The 17232-nt window shown below is 37.5% G+C and overlaps 1 long non-coding RNA gene across 1 annotated transcript; it reads right to left on the reverse strand.

Moving 5' to 3' along the window:
* Positions 1-3561: 3561 nt before the first annotated feature.
* LOC135154793 (uncharacterized) lies at positions 3562-16033 on the reverse strand. Its single transcript, XR_010294235.1, has 3 exons — positions 15920-16033; positions 14677-14756; positions 3562-8941 (listed from the first exon to the last, which is right to left on the reverse strand). It is a non-coding gene; the product is annotated as an uncharacterized LOC135154793 (long non-coding RNA).
* Positions 16034-17232: the final 1199 nt, after the last annotated feature.

Consider the following 17232-nt stretch of genomic DNA (forward strand, 5'->3'; position numbering starts at 1 on the left):
TAAAATAGTTTCCACTGAACTAGTTTTAAACTGTAATGAGAATGGGACTATATTACTTCTTTCTTTTAAATACTCTCTATCAATCTGTCTACAGCTCTCTTACCCCTATCACTTTTTATTTCAATATCTCTCTCTCCCCTTCTCTCCTTTTCACCCCCTCTCCAACCATTCCATCTTCATCAACACGTACAACATGGCAACAAGATAAACAGTTGTCCATTTCAGAGTTTACCATCCCCGCTCCATTATTCCCCCATGTCCCATCCACAATCATCCACAGCTCCAATCCCAGAGAGAAATGACTAATACCACACAAAAACATCCCAAAATGAAATGAAAATAATGAAATACAAACGCCATCAAAACGGGAAGGCTCCGTCCTCCTGGAATTTGCGATACCTGTGCCGTACTAAAACGCTCGTTTCCGTTCAAAAAGGGGGAGAGATTTCTAATAGATGGAGATCCACGCTGGTAAGTAATCAGGACACCTAATGATTGGTACATTTACCCTAATCATAACACAAAAATGCCCATGGGTCCGTTTGAGTGGTTCACTTCTAGTGCGAGGGCTCACTTTCTGGGTTAAAGATTCATGGGTAGAAAGGGAAAGAGCACCTGGAAATTTGATACTGGCAAATTTAAAGGATATGTCATACATCATTAGGGAATGTAGAAAGAATAGCAGGAGCACAGGAGTAAACTTGTTCAGAAGAATAAACTCATATGAGTCATAATTCGTATATGCAGTGGATATCATGATCAGTAAAAAACTTGAAAACATAAATGTCAAACAAAATGCTATTACTTTCTTGCAAGGGGCAAAAAAATATAGAATATACTTTGATGCATACAGTACTTGTTTACTTTGAATTGAAATATAATGCATTTGATTGATCCAAGAGTAATGTAAAATTGCACGGGGGGGGGGGGGGTTCAGAGCACTGAATTTTTTTTTTTAATGTTACAGATGGAAAGACATTCCACATACTTGTTTTGTGACTGCAGTCTAGAAGTTGAATTTAAAACTCAGCCATAGTAGACTACTTGAGTAACCCATTTTATACAAGTATCAATGAAATGTACTTGCAATGCAACTAATCAAAAGCAAAAGCATCAATGAAATGTGCAAGAAAAAACATAAAAAATTCTTTCAGATATATCCAATACAATATTTAGTGAATGTTTGTCTTAATCACAAAAAATCCATTTTGAAAACAAACAGCAACCAAGACTCAATTTACCCATGGACCTAGTAAGTCCATGATTTACCAAATATACAGACAGTGTATAAGAACGTGAAAAGATAAATACATGTAAATAATTTGCAAAGTTTTCTATACGTTCAATTAAAATGTTCAACCTGAACATTTTAATTCTTTATTTCAAGTCTTAACTATTAAAAAACACAATCTGCCAGATATGGGCATATTGGTTAGTATTATAAAATAAAAGATACGATAATTCCCACAAGTATGACAACAATCATTTTTCTTAAAGATTAAAACAACAGAAAATGCTGGGCATTCAAAGGGTGCCCTTTTCGATTATTTTCCTATTTTATACTTACCTGGTATTTTATCAGACTTTTCCCATATTTCCATTACTTCAAAAAGAGAGAATTTATCCCAAAATATGGAGAGAATTACTGGCTGGATCATGATATCTAAATTTTCCATTATCAGGGATTTACTAAAGTTCAGTTTCAGGGGAGCACAGCCCTTAAAATCAAGTCCAGATTTGATTTCTCTTCTCCGGCTTTTTATATCTGGCGGGGCATTACATGATATACTCTTGAATATTGATACTCTGCCTGTGATGAGATACACAGTGTCTCAAAAGAAATACTGCACAAAATACTTTCAATTTACCTCAGGATAGTAAAATCAGGACATGCCATCAGTCAGACATGGAAGAATTTGCAGTTATAATTTGTTATTGTTATTAAAGGCCACCCCCCCCCCCCCATTTCATGACAGGGGACTGACATTTGTGGTAAATTTGTCACTGTGGCAACTACCATGGTAACAAGGCTAAGCAGCCCATTAAAACCAAGGTTTGTATGAGAAATTCTGGCAAAGTTACCATAAATCATATATCAATTTTACTTTAACAATGAGGAAAACGTCATCATCATAATAATAATAATAATAGGTATTTGTATAGTGCCATCTATCTAGAAATATTCTATTCCGAGGCGCATTGTTTATTATTATTATTACCCCGGCTTTAGCTCGAGCAGCCTTTCAGCGCTCAGAGCATTCAATGAATTAATCCTGCCGGGTACCCATTCACCTCACCTGGGTTGAGTGCAGCACAATGTAGATACATTTATTGCTGAAGGAAATTACGCCATGGCTGGGATTCGAACCCACGACCCTCTGTTTAAAAGTCAGAAGACTAATCCACTGGGCCACAACGCTCCACGATCATGATTCCTGATAGAGCGGCCATTCTCATATATTAAACTTCGTTAGCCCTATACAACCAAAATTATTGAAAACGTTTTTATGAGTCACCCTGTAGTCATGTCATGAGAGAATGAGAAAAGGGGCTACCTTTCAAGCTTGTCTTTCATCAAGTGTAAATCCATCTTGGGGAATGAAATCATACCACATGTGACAGTCAAACCACATGTACACTGTACTCAAACAATCCAGCGCTTTATCAGTTTTTAGCTTCATCGACCCCATCTTTTTGAAAATGATACGTTCTCATTATGAAACAGATGCCATAAAAATGTGCTTCATCTGGAAAAATTTACATGACAAAGAAGACCAGAGATGATAGCTAAACATTCAAAGCGTTTTTTCAAGTTACGACAGGTCTTGTTTACCTATATGTTTTCCCCATCTGTTTATGATTATTCTCACCAAAGGTTTTCTTTCATACAGAGAAATGAAAGAAAAAGTCAGAACAAATCAAACCAACTCTCGCTAAAGAGATATGTACGGTGGGATCATTCTAAGAACGTTATTTGACGGCATCTCCGAGTGAAGGGCACCAATTATCAAATAGAGTCTGATGGGGTATGACACCGAGGCAAAGGCAATGTTGCTGGTAGATCCATAAGATCTTCTGAACAGTAATTGGATAAAGAGAAAGAGGATGTAAACCTATTGCACTTAACCTGAACCGTACACGCCTACCAATTGCCTGCCCTGTGTGTGTAGCAGGGTTCGAGAGCGAGCCTGCCATTCCGGCCAACCGAACGAGAGATTGTGCTGCGGTCCTCTGACATACCCATTTCCCTAATTGAACGAAATTGATAAACTACAGGGCGACTGGGAAGGCCATGAACATGGACTTGTAGTCTTGGGGATATAAACCTGATTATCATTACAAGATTCCGTCAATCAATGTAGGTATTTAAATTTTTTAAATTCATTATTTTCATCCCACAGGAATTATACCAACCAATTTCTTTGTTAATTGCATACAAAACACAATGTGTTTCCTTTGTTTTAATTATTCCTATTTAATTTTTCCCTCTGCTCTTCTGAACAGTTCACGAGATAAATGGCATGGGCCACAACCCACAAAACTTCTTTTTTTTTTGGGGGGGGGCTTCAGACCACCATTTTTTTTTCAAGAAATGTGCACAATATGACCGTCCATTGCATGGGTCTTCCCACCACCCTGTCATATTTGTTGTGGCCCTTGACTCCTACATAACAAATGCTGTATTTGATGACGACATATTTTACCACATATTTTTCACTGTCAGTAAATTTCCTTTCATCGCGAAAATAAAAAAAACACTTTGAAAGTTCAACATAGTATATTCTTATAAAGTATTGGTTTGATTAAAGATTGGAACAACCAGACTAATTTCTGAATGCAAGGTTGAATACATCTGGATTTTGATCATTTCTCTGGTTCTATCTATTAAATGGAAGAAACTGCCCTTACTCTGCAACCTGTATATTACTTGGTTAGAACTGATCTCTTTGCCTGCTGGATAGCATCACAATTAAATCAAAACTTATCCAGCAACTCTAATTGCAGTTAATTCATCTCACTTGCTCATCTGGAGAAACATTTCAAGGATGCTAACAAATTGCTCAGCCCAATACTAAGAATAGAAACTAATTTTGCAGTAGGGCAATTCCATAAAATATGTACATCCGACCCCCTTTATGTGGGACCTTCATGAAATTTTCTGTCTCTGATTTCTTGTTCTTTTGACAGTCTGTAATGCTCTCTAATGACCATGACTTGGTCAGTTTATGAAGTGAAGTAAAACTTGATAAAAATGGCGGTCGGACGTACAAAAAGGTTGATTATTTTATGGAATTGCCCAGTAAAAACTTATTTTCTGTTCCAGTCACAGAAGGAGGTAAAGAGTGAGGAGGGGGAAACTACATAAGATGAGTCACATAATTAAAAGATACACACAGTATGATGACAAGATGATCCATGAAAGGTCATAATTATCACACCCAATTAAGTAATTAAATCAAAAGGAGTTACAACCAATGTTCTATTTTCGTGTAAGGTCTATCAAATTCATCTTTTTTAATCACATGACCTGTCTTCTGTGTGGTCACATGACTATGTGCAGCCCCCACCTCAGATAATGTAAGATAATAGTGACTCACTTGATGTAGTTAACTCATACTCTACATGAAACACCATGGCAACAAAATACAAGCTATTTAACATAGATTATCATGAAGACAAAAAAGAGAGAAACATTTCCCTAATGGGAGCTCCGCCCACTGTATTATCCTCCATCATGCGAACGGTGCAGATTCTGAACCTTCTCCATCAAGCCAATTAAGTGTAGAATTCCTAAAAGTGAAGGATTTACATTAGAGTTTCTTTTTTCTTTTATTTCTAAGCTGGGACTCTAGCAAGTTGTCACAAAATCTGTCACCCTTTTATGGCTTTGCTGGTTATGCCAAACTTGCTGTTGCACCTCCCCCCTTCAGAAACACCCACAAACATTTTCTTTCTCTCTTTAATTCTCTCATTTTAACTTCCACCCCACCCACCTCTCTTCAAGGCTCTATCACGTTCTTTCTTCCAATACATTCTTCTTCATTAACCGCCATGTGCTGATGCATTTTCATTTATCTTATTGTTATTGGTACCTGTCCATTTTCTTTGATTTCATAAAAAAAGGCTTATCCCTCACCCCTCCCCCTTTTATAAAAAAAACAACATTCTTCCAATCTCTAGTGGCTTCATTGTGATAATGTTGAGCATCACCAGCCTTGAGATTTTTCAAAAGAATGATGTCACAATCGATGTTTATGTTCTATAAAACATGAAGCATCACAAATAAGAATAAAAAGCTAAGAATGGAGACAAAAATGAAAGAGATAGAATTAAGGGTTTTTTTTTGGGAAGGCACCTGTAATGAGAGGATATCCTCTCTTAGTAAAATAATAATAAGTTCATCGAATAACAAATCAATTATTCAAAATTTGATGAATAAGAAAATCAGGATCCTCCAAATACCATCGAATAAAGATTACAAAGGAAGTCAATCAGAATATAAAGATTGCTTTTTATACAAACACTGATTTCTTACTATTCCATTAAAAAAAAATTGTCTTCAATAACAAAATCAGATTAATCAGAAAACCAATTTGCTGGAATGATCAATTAATCTTCAAAAGTAATAACAAGATAAGCAGGAGAGAAAAGAAATAAAGGTTACAGATACCCCATGAAAGAAGATTAAAATACTGTAATCCAGACAGAGATGAATAATTATTGAAACCCCCGCTTTTTTCATAAGAAAGGTCCTCATTTTAAATGAGCACACAACATTGACACAAAAAGCAAAGCAAAAAAAGTACTACATGTATGAATCGGGGGTGGACCCATGGGCAGTGAAAGGGCCTTGGACTCCCCCTTTACTAAATACAATTGCATGCCATTTTCTTCTATTTTGGTGACCCTTGACCCATTTTTCCTGACAGAAATTGTTATACGCCACTCAGATCAACAACAAGTGAAATAATGTTATTAACAAAGAAACAAAATCAACAAATCCAGCATGCCAATGAAGGAAAGTTCAATCACAGAAAAGGGCAAGGAAGAGAAAAGAATTAAAATTCAATTATTTTTTTTAATGACAAGTCTGAGCTTTTCAAAGGAAGATATAAATACATATACAACCAGATTAATAAACGTAGAGCCAGAAAGTTGAAGTTATTCATCAATCTTTCTAATCTTTGTACAAGTAGCCAGTATTCAAGTGATGAAAGTTGAATTATATATAGGCCTATAGAAGGGAAGAATGAAGAGAGAGCATAATAAAAGATGATATTTCAAGCAAGGACATAGGATGGACAGTCAAAGAATTAATGAGTGATTTAAGCTGAATCCATTTGAATCAGCCAGTCACTGTGCCAAGGAGTAATACTTCATGAATGTAACATCACTCCCCTGGGGGAGATCATATTGCCCATTGGCTAGCTAATGACCACTATTCAATTGGGGCGCTTGCATTCAAGGCACGGTCTATGCAGTTGACTGACCCCTCCATCCGATGCACATTTAAAAACCCATTCTAGCAATAGGTGCCTTCCTTCGTATTATAGAAACGGTTCACATTCACTAAACCCATGTTTTAGTTTTAAGTCATTGTTGTTTGAAATTATTCTATATAATTCTCAACGATTGGGGGCTTCAGTTTTTGATACCGATTCTGTGGGGCGTTTTTTTAATCCTGTGTTTTGTGACAAAATATACAATCAGTAAACGACATGTAACTGTTGATATCAATACTTGGACTTCTGCAAACTATACATTGAACTATTTATTCAGTGCAGGTGTAATGCAGTTGGAAAACACTCCATCCATCGGAAAGGATGCAAATACTTATATATCATGTGTAGGACAGTTACAACCTATGCATGTTAAAACCAACTTTTTGTAGAAGAGGAGGGTGTTCGTTATTTAAATGTGTATTGCACCTGCCAGAATCTTTAGAATTGAAGGAGGCAGTGCAGCTTGAAGAAGAAAACTTGTGACTGGGTGGATATGAATCTCTCTATAGTTTATATTCAATATAAAAATAGAGCTACACATGAAGGTATCAACATTACTAGCCATGTGCTCTAATATGAAGAGCCTTTTGAATACAGATTATCAGTCCTCATCCATCCTCATGGGGCATCCATCATCCCACATGATGATGATCAATGCTTCATCAATTTGGGAATGGTGATGTATACACTACGTATGCAAAAGAAAAATATCCCTCCACACATGCACTGATTCTGCTGGTTAACACGTTGGAGGACGAGCTCCCTTATAAATGCTGGCTAGTGTCAATGGAAAACATACTTGTAACAACATCATTCAGACGCCAATGGGTTAATACAATGGATATCATCATGGTTTCTCTAAATGGTCTCGTCAAGGAGCGGTCCATGACATATACCTCATATGCATGTTGCTGGCTTAATAAACTAAATTTCAAAAAGCAGAATATGCAAGGACTACAGTCACAACGGCGAAACCGACCCCAGACCGACCAAAGCCATCGTGTTGTTTTCCAATGACATACCATCGGACGGTCTGGAGTCGGTTTCGTTGGTGCGACTGTGGTTTATCTATAGGTGAGTTAATCCAAGCAAAGACATTCTGAGACCATCATTGATAGCGACCACAACACCTGAATCAATACAGGCTTCATTCCCTTCCTTTGGGGTCTGCATGTCATTATCTACCATTCGTATCTAAGGAACACACATTAGGACCACAATGAAGAAGGTTAAATAGATATGTATTATCTTTAATGGCATGTAGAAAAGGCTTCTGGGTATCAGCACAGGTAATGTTGGCTCAATCTATTGCTTTGGTATGTGCTTCCGGAAGAGAGATGGCAACTATTAGGAACTTTACATGACCCTACAAGTATGTTCAATTTTTCACATCAGAAATGTATGTAACTTATCATAACCTTATCCAACCAACCTTTATTAATTTAATCACACAACTAAAAGACTTTAACCCCCCCCCCAAATAGTGTGTGCAAAAATATATGTCCCATAAAAAAAATTAAAAACAAATGTAATGACCACTTCCACAATCATACATAAAATATGTCTCACACAAACACAGGCCTACGCATATAATAGCACTATTCAGTTTAATAAGCTGAGAGAGTAGATATTTGATGCACTTGCATTGGATATAGGAAGCAAGATCTCTTCACTCTTCATCCTATATACATGTACCTTTGAAAAATACATCTATTCTAATATAGAAATATGTTAGCTATGAAGATGAAGTTCACATTATGGAGGAACGTGTACATAATAGTTCTACATCTAATGAAGATGAAAATAAATGGGAGCGGACTGTTCATTTCGTTTCATCAAAGTCCCTTTGTTAAAGCATTTACAACATGTTGATCGGTGTATCATCTGGCATCTGAGTACCACAAATATACTCAAGATCTTTGCAAAGTCCTGAGTTAAAAGATTTTACAGGAATTAGGTCTTACCTTCATTGCCAATTTCATGAGGTTTGGATGCATGACCATCAATCTCACGGCCTGCTTCTTCAGCTCGACCAGCCGACTGTTACACCTCTCGCACCACACCCCAAATCCACTGGACTGTCCCGTCCTGGTAACTCCAGGCCCACCGCCACCACCCATTACCCCACCAGGGGCACCGCCCACTGATGATGGGGGAAAAGATGCCCCCGTTGCCATCAGGCTAGGGGGTCCACCGGGAGGTAAAGGGGGAGGGGTGGGGCCAGGTTCACTGGTGGAATGAACACCACTGTTGATCATTCTAGCATTGGTGTTGGAGTTCATCTCTGCTCACCTATGCAGTGGACTCCCTCTGTGAAAGTGCACTCTCAATCCAGATGTAATCCAAAATTGGTAGTCCCATGTATTCCTTTTTAACAGTGGTTCTCTGAAAATGTGAGGCACTTGAAGAAGGATCTCAGATACATGTACATCTTCAATCTGCAAATATCATAAAAACAAGAAAAGAAACGATGTATAATTAAAAAAAAAATATTTTGTAAATGAGCATTTATCAAAGAAAACTGAATTGAAACTGTTAATGAAGACACTGTGATCACTGTAACCAACATGGACATTTGCAATTTCATGACTTGTGGCAGTGATAAATCACACTACTCCATATGGTACCAAGAAGTTAACCAATATCTCAATGTTTGAACATTCTAAGCGAGATGTATACAGGTGTAGCTATTGGAAATCAAACCATCCAGCCCTCAATCTTGAAAGGACAAGAGGCAAGATTGCAGCATCAACGGAGCATGAGTGCATGGACAGTGTGGAGAGTGAGTTATGTTGGACCATGAGGTCTATGAGGCCGTTCTCATTACGCTTTCTAAAACTAGTTTACTGGAAACCGATTCAGGAGAACACTTGGGAAGATCGCTTTGCTAGCGTTCTCACTTGATCACACGAAAGTGGTTTTCAAAATCACTTCACGTAAAGCGCTCTTGTTGCTATGGAAACGCTCTCAGTGGGGTGACACGTTTCGCGCGAAATTCGAAACCGCAGCATAGGCATTCTACACCTGTCGTGTGGAGTAGCGCGCTCAAAATGTGCGAAGATCGCTTCCCGAAGAACGGTTGTGTCCTCACTCACGCTAAAACCACTTTAACGAGGCAAAGCGATCTTGAAATCTACATCGCGAGGTGGTTTTCCAAACTGGTTTGGAAGATCGCTTCCAAGACCGCTTTGACCGTTCTCACTACGCGTTAAACTAGTTTCCACTAAACTAGTTTCCAGTAAACTAGTTTTAGGAACGTAGTGAGAACAGCCTCTATGTCGCCGATCCATGGTTGGTCTTACATACTCGTTGCATGCACAGAAGCCCCAGTGCTGAAGATCTGCCCTTCTTGTAATGTTACCAAAGTTGCAAATGTTACTTGGTGTTGAAATGCATGCTAAGGTTAAAGATGCCTTTGCCCTTGGTGCTAATTGCTACATAATTGTCATTAATATCTCGACAGTACGTCAGGTTTAGCCCGAGTGTCATTCCAGAATGACATTCACAACCAATACTGAATAAATCATCACTAAGTACTACAAGTCTGTCTATGGAAAGGATATCAATATGATTTAAATATGAGTTGCACGACAACTCTGGTATTAACCTCTGGATCTAATTCTTTCTCCAAACTGCTTTAATATGCTCCATACATGTAGGCCTATACAAAAACTTAATTTATTTTAAATCACTTTTCCACTTCTTAAATCATCCAAAGACATTCATTCATTCATAGTCCTCATCTAAACGGTCTAGCTTGGACAAGGTCAGAAATATAGCTTTTTAAGTACCATAGGTCTACAATTATGTAGGCTATGTAGTGTGGAGTGTAAATGTAGGGGGCAGGTGAGTGAAGTAACCGGTACTACATGTAGGTAAATGATACCAATCATAATGACTCAGATATAATTCAATTTATCTCGTAGCACATTTTCGTCACAATACATCCAATTAACTGGAAAGCATAGTTCCTCCATATTCAGCTCAAATAGTCCTTGAATGTATGTACATATGCATCTTCGCCCCTTCCAATTTGCCCCAGTCTTGCATTCATAACCTTCAAATTCTCATCAGTTTGTCAAAAGAAAACTTGGTAACATAAGTCTGGTATTGTTGACTCCCAGCTATTATCTGCTAGCATGTATTTGCACTGGGGTTGTAACTGTATCTGTGTCTCTATTTGTTCACATGTAACCTCATGTCACTATACAAGGCTGCAAACGGATAATTGAGTCGCGACACCAGGGAGTTCAGACTTTCTCATTTGACAGTTATGTCCCCTTGTGTATCAAAATGATCCTATTTCAAGTTTCGGGCAAATTGACTCATTAAAAGACATTCTAATATCAAGTGATATCTCACTTATTATTGCAAGATCTGTTATTAAATGGAGACTCTTTTAAAGTACCTTCTTTGATCTCCAAGAACATGTAAAACAAAATAGCACAAAACTTATTTTCATGATTTACATTCTATCATTTCATATTCTTGATTCAAAAAGCAAAGTTTTAAAGTATTTTTCATGTTTACTATTCTACTGATTTGTCATCTCTTGTTGTTGTTCTCTCTCACTTTTCCTCCATCTCCTGTTCTCCCTTTTTTTTCTGAACTTTAAAAAACATCCTTCATCCCCGGTTCCATCCTCTCTAAACTTATTTCCTCCCCCCAACCCCGCCTTAAGTTTTCACATACTAACTTTCTACTTTCTTCCTGATTGGCTTCTGTCCTCCAGCTCAGGATAGTTCGACCATAGTGGTATTTCTTTTATCAAACCCTGATACATATTTACATTACCTTGGGCAACATTGAGTGCTCTCAATCTAATTGGATTTCATCCTACATACAGGTTTAATAAGGCAATCCTATTGCTCTTGACATGTACCACTACCAGGTGGAGTGTTTACTTAATGTTTCCCTTTCTCCGTCAGGAATCAATACAATATTTGTGCTCAAACATTTCCTCTGTAATCACCAAACCACAGTGAAAGTATGTTAAACGTAAATATTTACATAGGATAATTCATAAACATTTAGAGCTTATGCCTTTGGTATTCACCTAGGCCTACATCTTATACCCCTTTCATAAACCTATCCTCCAATTAGCCGCCTAATAGTAATGCGGATAATTCAATAAAAATTGCGTTCACAAACTCCGAAAATTATCCGCATTATTTTTACGAGCGCCCGTCCTGAAAAAGGCGGATAATCGTCATGACAACTGGACACGCCCCCTCCAATGCGGTTGTGTTGGAAAAGGGTGACCTTGTGACCGCACCATGGCAATTATCCGCATTATTTGGAAATGCGTTCATAAACTCAAAATCTTGTCCCGATGCTGCTATAATGCGGATAACTCTGGTCCTCCTCCAATTTTACGACCAAATTATGCTGCTATTAGCCGCATAATTGGGTTTATGAAAGGGGTATTACATCAATATAAAAAAAATATTGATCCATTTTTAAAATGATTTTCGACCTATCGGTGAATCTTTTCCCAGTGCAGAGATCACAAACTTGTCCAAGCGTGATCCCTTTCCCTCCCCTCCGCTCCGGCATGAGCTCTTTCCTCCCTCTCTCTCTGAATGTCATTCCATTATGTGCTAATTTTTCACTAAAAGTTACTTCATGATTTCCCACTAGGCCTTCTTACATTTCAATCAATTTTACTCTCAAAAGACTAACGTATTTTCCTGCCTTATTTTCTATCAAAATAAGCATAGTGGTTTTCCAACAGGGACAGTTAAAAGACTAATGGTTTGCCAAAATTAAACCTAAGATAGAAATATCTCATATCCAAGTTCTAGACGAGTTGTAAAACCTTCCTAAAATAGGTAGCTATGATCAAAATTTGGGCATGACCATCAAGTTAGGTACATAATATATGCATTTTTTTGCTCAAAGAGGTAGTATTTGGTGCTTCTTCAAGAATCTCAATCATCTCAATGGTTCATAAATTTATTGCAGGTAAATCATCGGTTTAAAACTTTATTGTGATATGTAGGCCTACTCACAGGCCTAATACTTAAAAAACAAAACACATTTCTTACATCTTATTGCATGTTTGACTGAAAGCTACTTGAATTCAAGCTTTGAAAATAATTTTTACAATTTTCTTTCATGAAACCCAGAAAGTAATTTCCTTTCCTGAGATGGCAAACAAATGATAAAGGGGCAAACTCACAATGCATACAGGGATTTGCGGAGATTTACCACCCTACACTGTGGTATTATCCCTGTCATTATACAAAAGAAACTAGGCAGGCCTGAAATAGCCTTTACATTCTGGCTGTAAACATCCTTTGTCAGCTTTAGAATAAAGTTTTGATGTTTGAGAGCAAACACTCAAAGAATTCATTCTCCCAACTGTCCATCTGCATTTCCCAACTTACCTACATGTATGTACTCTAATCTGTGAGGGGAAATTGTGAACAGAATTATATTTTTCGGCCAAAATTCCTTGTGCAATTTACTCGCAAGAGACACTTGGAAAGCAAGGTGTGAACTGTATTTGGTAAAAAATAAATTACTTCCAAGTCAACAAGAGGAGCTTTCCAACTCACAATAGACATGTCATTGCTCCATACAATGCACCCAAACAATGTTTCTTTCACCCCTACTTCGCCTGCTCGACCTGTCTCCGTATCATTTTACCCACAGGAATTCACAATTGTGTGGGACTTTTGTGATAGGTCGAGACTCTGACTCAAATACAAAGAAGGAAAGAAAGTAGACCATGGAAAGTTGCAAAACATTCAGGAAATGGCACAAAGTAGGAGTAATATTGAAAACTAAAGTCTAAAGAGAAAGTAGTTTAAAGTACAATTGGGTATAAACCAGGACACATGCTGGGTTAATGAACATCCACCCAAAACATCCTGATTGCTGCCTTTCTTATATAACAAGAGTTTTTAATAAACTTTCAAAATACCTTTTCAAGCTTTCTGGTGAATCACATTCAGGAATAGAATATTTCAATGGAACAGTTCTTTCTTGATTGCCAATGAGAGCTTCCTGCATGATCCATTCTCTGCAAAAGGAGTTTCCGCAATAACATGGAACATTGAGGGGTAAACCCTCAAAACCCCAGGAAGAGGTAATCTTCTCAGATCTTGATATACTGGGAGAGAGTCATCTTAAATAATAAGCTTACAGATCTACTGTGGACTACTGGATGGACCAGCCACCGCAGCAATAGAAATTCAGTCTACATGTCTGCTAATCTGTATTCCAAAGAAAGGGCTCAGGCATTTTCATTTAAATCTATTACAGATTCACAATTCACCCTATTTTTTTCTACAGATGCATGCTTGTTGTACTTTACTTTGTAAGCCTGCAAGGGTCATGATAGATTTGACAAATACTAAATGAGGGTTAATAGTTCCAAAAATGCTCCTTGGGTCAAACGAAAGAAGTCTAATCACTACTGTCAATATTATGTACAAGTAGTTAACCCAAGTAAAATGAGAAGTCCTTCATCTAGTGTTTAGACTGGGGCAAAATTGAAAATCAAATAACACATGTACTAGTGAGTCCAGGGCCCTCGCTGCCATTGAGAATGTGCGGCAACACTCCTTTCCAGAAAGGATGGCATATCAAAGAGAAAATGTGCAACTTAAAAAGAGACATATTTTAGTTTTTCAACCAAATATCCAAATGACCATTCCCAATTAAACTTCATAGGTCAATAGTTGCGTAGTAGTTCTAAGTCTTGAATAGAGAAAAAAATATCTGATGGGAATCTTGATAAACAGAAGACCAATAACACATCTCTCTCAACTTGCTTGCTGAAAACCATTCAAATGATGATGAAAGTGCACACATTTTCTGAATTCTGAGGAGAATCGGGGGAAAATAACATACAGGGACTAAATACAAGATAAAGTTATGGTAGAGGCCTCACTTTAGTTTATACACTGTCTGAAGACAAAGCTAAAAATCAAAGTACAACAGATTTTCCAGTTCAATTCGCTACAAATCACTCTGAATATAAATTATTGATTTTAGTTTCATATCAAGACAATGACATTGGTAGCAAAGCAAAATGAAAATTTAAAAAAAATCAACCCCCTCCTCGACAAAAATATAAATAAATATAAAAAATAGTTCAATGCAGATGGTACAACTTCTCTGTGCAGTGTTATACCAAAAAAATCTACCAAATTCTACCATTTACCACATATCCACACAGCTGCTAATCCGGTAAATTGCAGATTGGTCTACATCCACTTCATTCCCTTTCCGTTTCTTCTTGGTCTGCATGGTCGAATCAAAGTTCATCTATAATTTACTCTATTTACTGCGGCAGCCTGAACCCTTCATGGTGGTTTCCAAGGGCTATACGTCTTCTATACTAACCATAGGGTCTTGCCTAATTGCCATTTGGCCTGTTCAACATTTCATTACTTTGTCCTCTTTCCAGTTAGGCTACATTTCTAACACCACATGGTCTGGATTATTAGACAAATTTTTATTTTGAATGAAAAAAATATTAATTACTAGATCTAGTCCAATTAAAGTCTCAAGTCCCAGAGAGCAAAGTGGAAATTAAACCATCTCGACTAGATCTAAATTTAGACCTCTCACTGCTAGATCTAACTTACCACCTCTAACGTCAGATCTAGAGGACAGGTCTAAATCAAAATCAAAATTAAGCACCCATGCATTTACATATAGAAGTCTAGATCTAGATCTAACAGTAAGTTATTACCTCTAGCATGTCTATGGCCAGGCCTAGTATTTTTTTATTAGTCTTTTATAAAACCATAGGCCTAGATCTAGATCTATAGACCTAACGTTAGGCCTAGCTCTAGTCGACATCCTAACTTCGAATCTTATAAAAAAAATCAGACCGTACATTGTCATTGTTGCTAAAAGTCAAGTCCATCCCAGAAAAATGTTGGTTCGATTAAATAGAAAAAAAATTAAAATAGCATAATGCTGAAAATTTCATCAAAATCAGATATAGAATGAGAAAGAAATGGCATTTAAGGAATGGCTTATTTTTCACAAAACAGAGATGCACAACTCAGCGACATGCAAATGAGACAGTCGATGATGTCCCTTACATATTTGACAATAAGGACCAACTTTACTGAGCCATATAGTATTAAACAATGCTAATTCCACACATTCATACCTCTAATCTAGGCCTAACTCTTTTCAGTTCTGGACCGACACAAGTCTATTTACCCCGCCATTTAGTTTACTCGTGTCGACTGCTGCCTGCAGTAAACCGTTGTTCCTAGTTGAGGTACGATACGGTACTCTCATGTGGATAGCCCCTGGACGCCTCCGATCATGTTCGGGCTACCACGGGGCCGCGGGGGCTGCCGCAGTAAAAGTAAAGAAAAGGATACCCCACTAAGCAGGTTCAAGTTTGACTGTGTAGAATAAAATTCTTCATCAATTTGAAGTACCGGTGAGTGGTGGTTTATCCTTCTCCATAGCTTCTCCATAGCTCGTCTCATTTTGTTTTAGCCACACTACATCGAAAGAATGTTCTCTTTCATTAGAAATAAAAAGACCTAACAAAGTTAGACCTAGTGCAGTGACGTCTCCACATACGTCGTCTGCATGCAAGACTCGGCCGGAAGAAGACTTTCGCTCAATTAAGAATTCGCCCCATATCCCAGCCAAGTCGAACTGCATCATCGATTTTGGGGTGACGAAAACCACTAGAGATGAATAAGTGGATTTTTTGCATTAAATAGCGGTTTTAAGAGCACCCAATATTGTTCTGTTATTTCTTATCAGACTAATTCAAGAAAACATTATTCATGCTCTTCAGCACTTCACTCGAAAAACGACTAGTATCTACTCAAACTTGAAAACATAACTAATTATACGAGAGGAGTACTTTTGATATTTTGAAAATGTCTACAGGTGTAAAATCAACAGATTCAGTATATTTAGGTGAGATAATTCTTTTTATATTTAAGTGCGTAAGAGAATTTTTGACGAGAAATTGTCATTTTTTAACAGAAATTAGATTAAGTGGCATTCTTGCAAATAAATTGATGAATAGATACATGTATATAATACACAAATTGTTATATGAAAATTATATAGTGGAGATCCGGCATCAAACGTACGTACCTGTCAAAATTCAAATGACAGTGATTTGAAATCCGGTCTTCTTTTAACAATGGGTGATTTCAAGTTCAGTGTTGAACTTTTGGTGTTGGTAATAGGTCAATTTTCACACGATTATAACACAAAACATAAAATGAAGATGGTCCCGAAAAGTCACTCACTAGTTGTTAAGATGTCAATAATGTGATCTGGATCAGGTTTACAAACACAGAATTACTTTTGGAGCTAGGGAAAATAATCCTTATTTCAACACCAACACCAAGGCCAACACCGGACTTGAAATCACCTATTGACATTACCAAAGTAAACTGGACCATACATTATTATCTTCCATCACAATTCTAAATTTTGCAAGGGACCCCCCCCCCCCCCCATCGTTTTACGTCCCCACTGTTCACGATGCAAATTCGTGATTTATTTTATTTTGTTTTGTTTTTATTTTCCATTTGTCATCTTTCACGCTAAAAATGGTCGATCCCTGAGGCCGAAGCTAAAATTGGGAGACACAAAAAAGTGGAATGGAATGGAATCAAAGCTTACGGCACGTGCCATCGACCCCCACATCACTCGGTGTCCGTCTGGAATGTGGACCGGACGCCTCGGTAGATCAAGAAGGGTCATTCCCGGTGGTGAACTA

Source organism: Lytechinus pictus, chromosome 7, assembly GCF_037042905.1.
Source record: "Lytechinus pictus isolate F3 Inbred chromosome 7, Lp3.0, whole genome shotgun sequence".
In the NCBI taxonomy this organism is placed as follows: domain Eukaryota; kingdom Metazoa; phylum Echinodermata; class Echinoidea; order Temnopleuroida; family Toxopneustidae; genus Lytechinus; species Lytechinus pictus.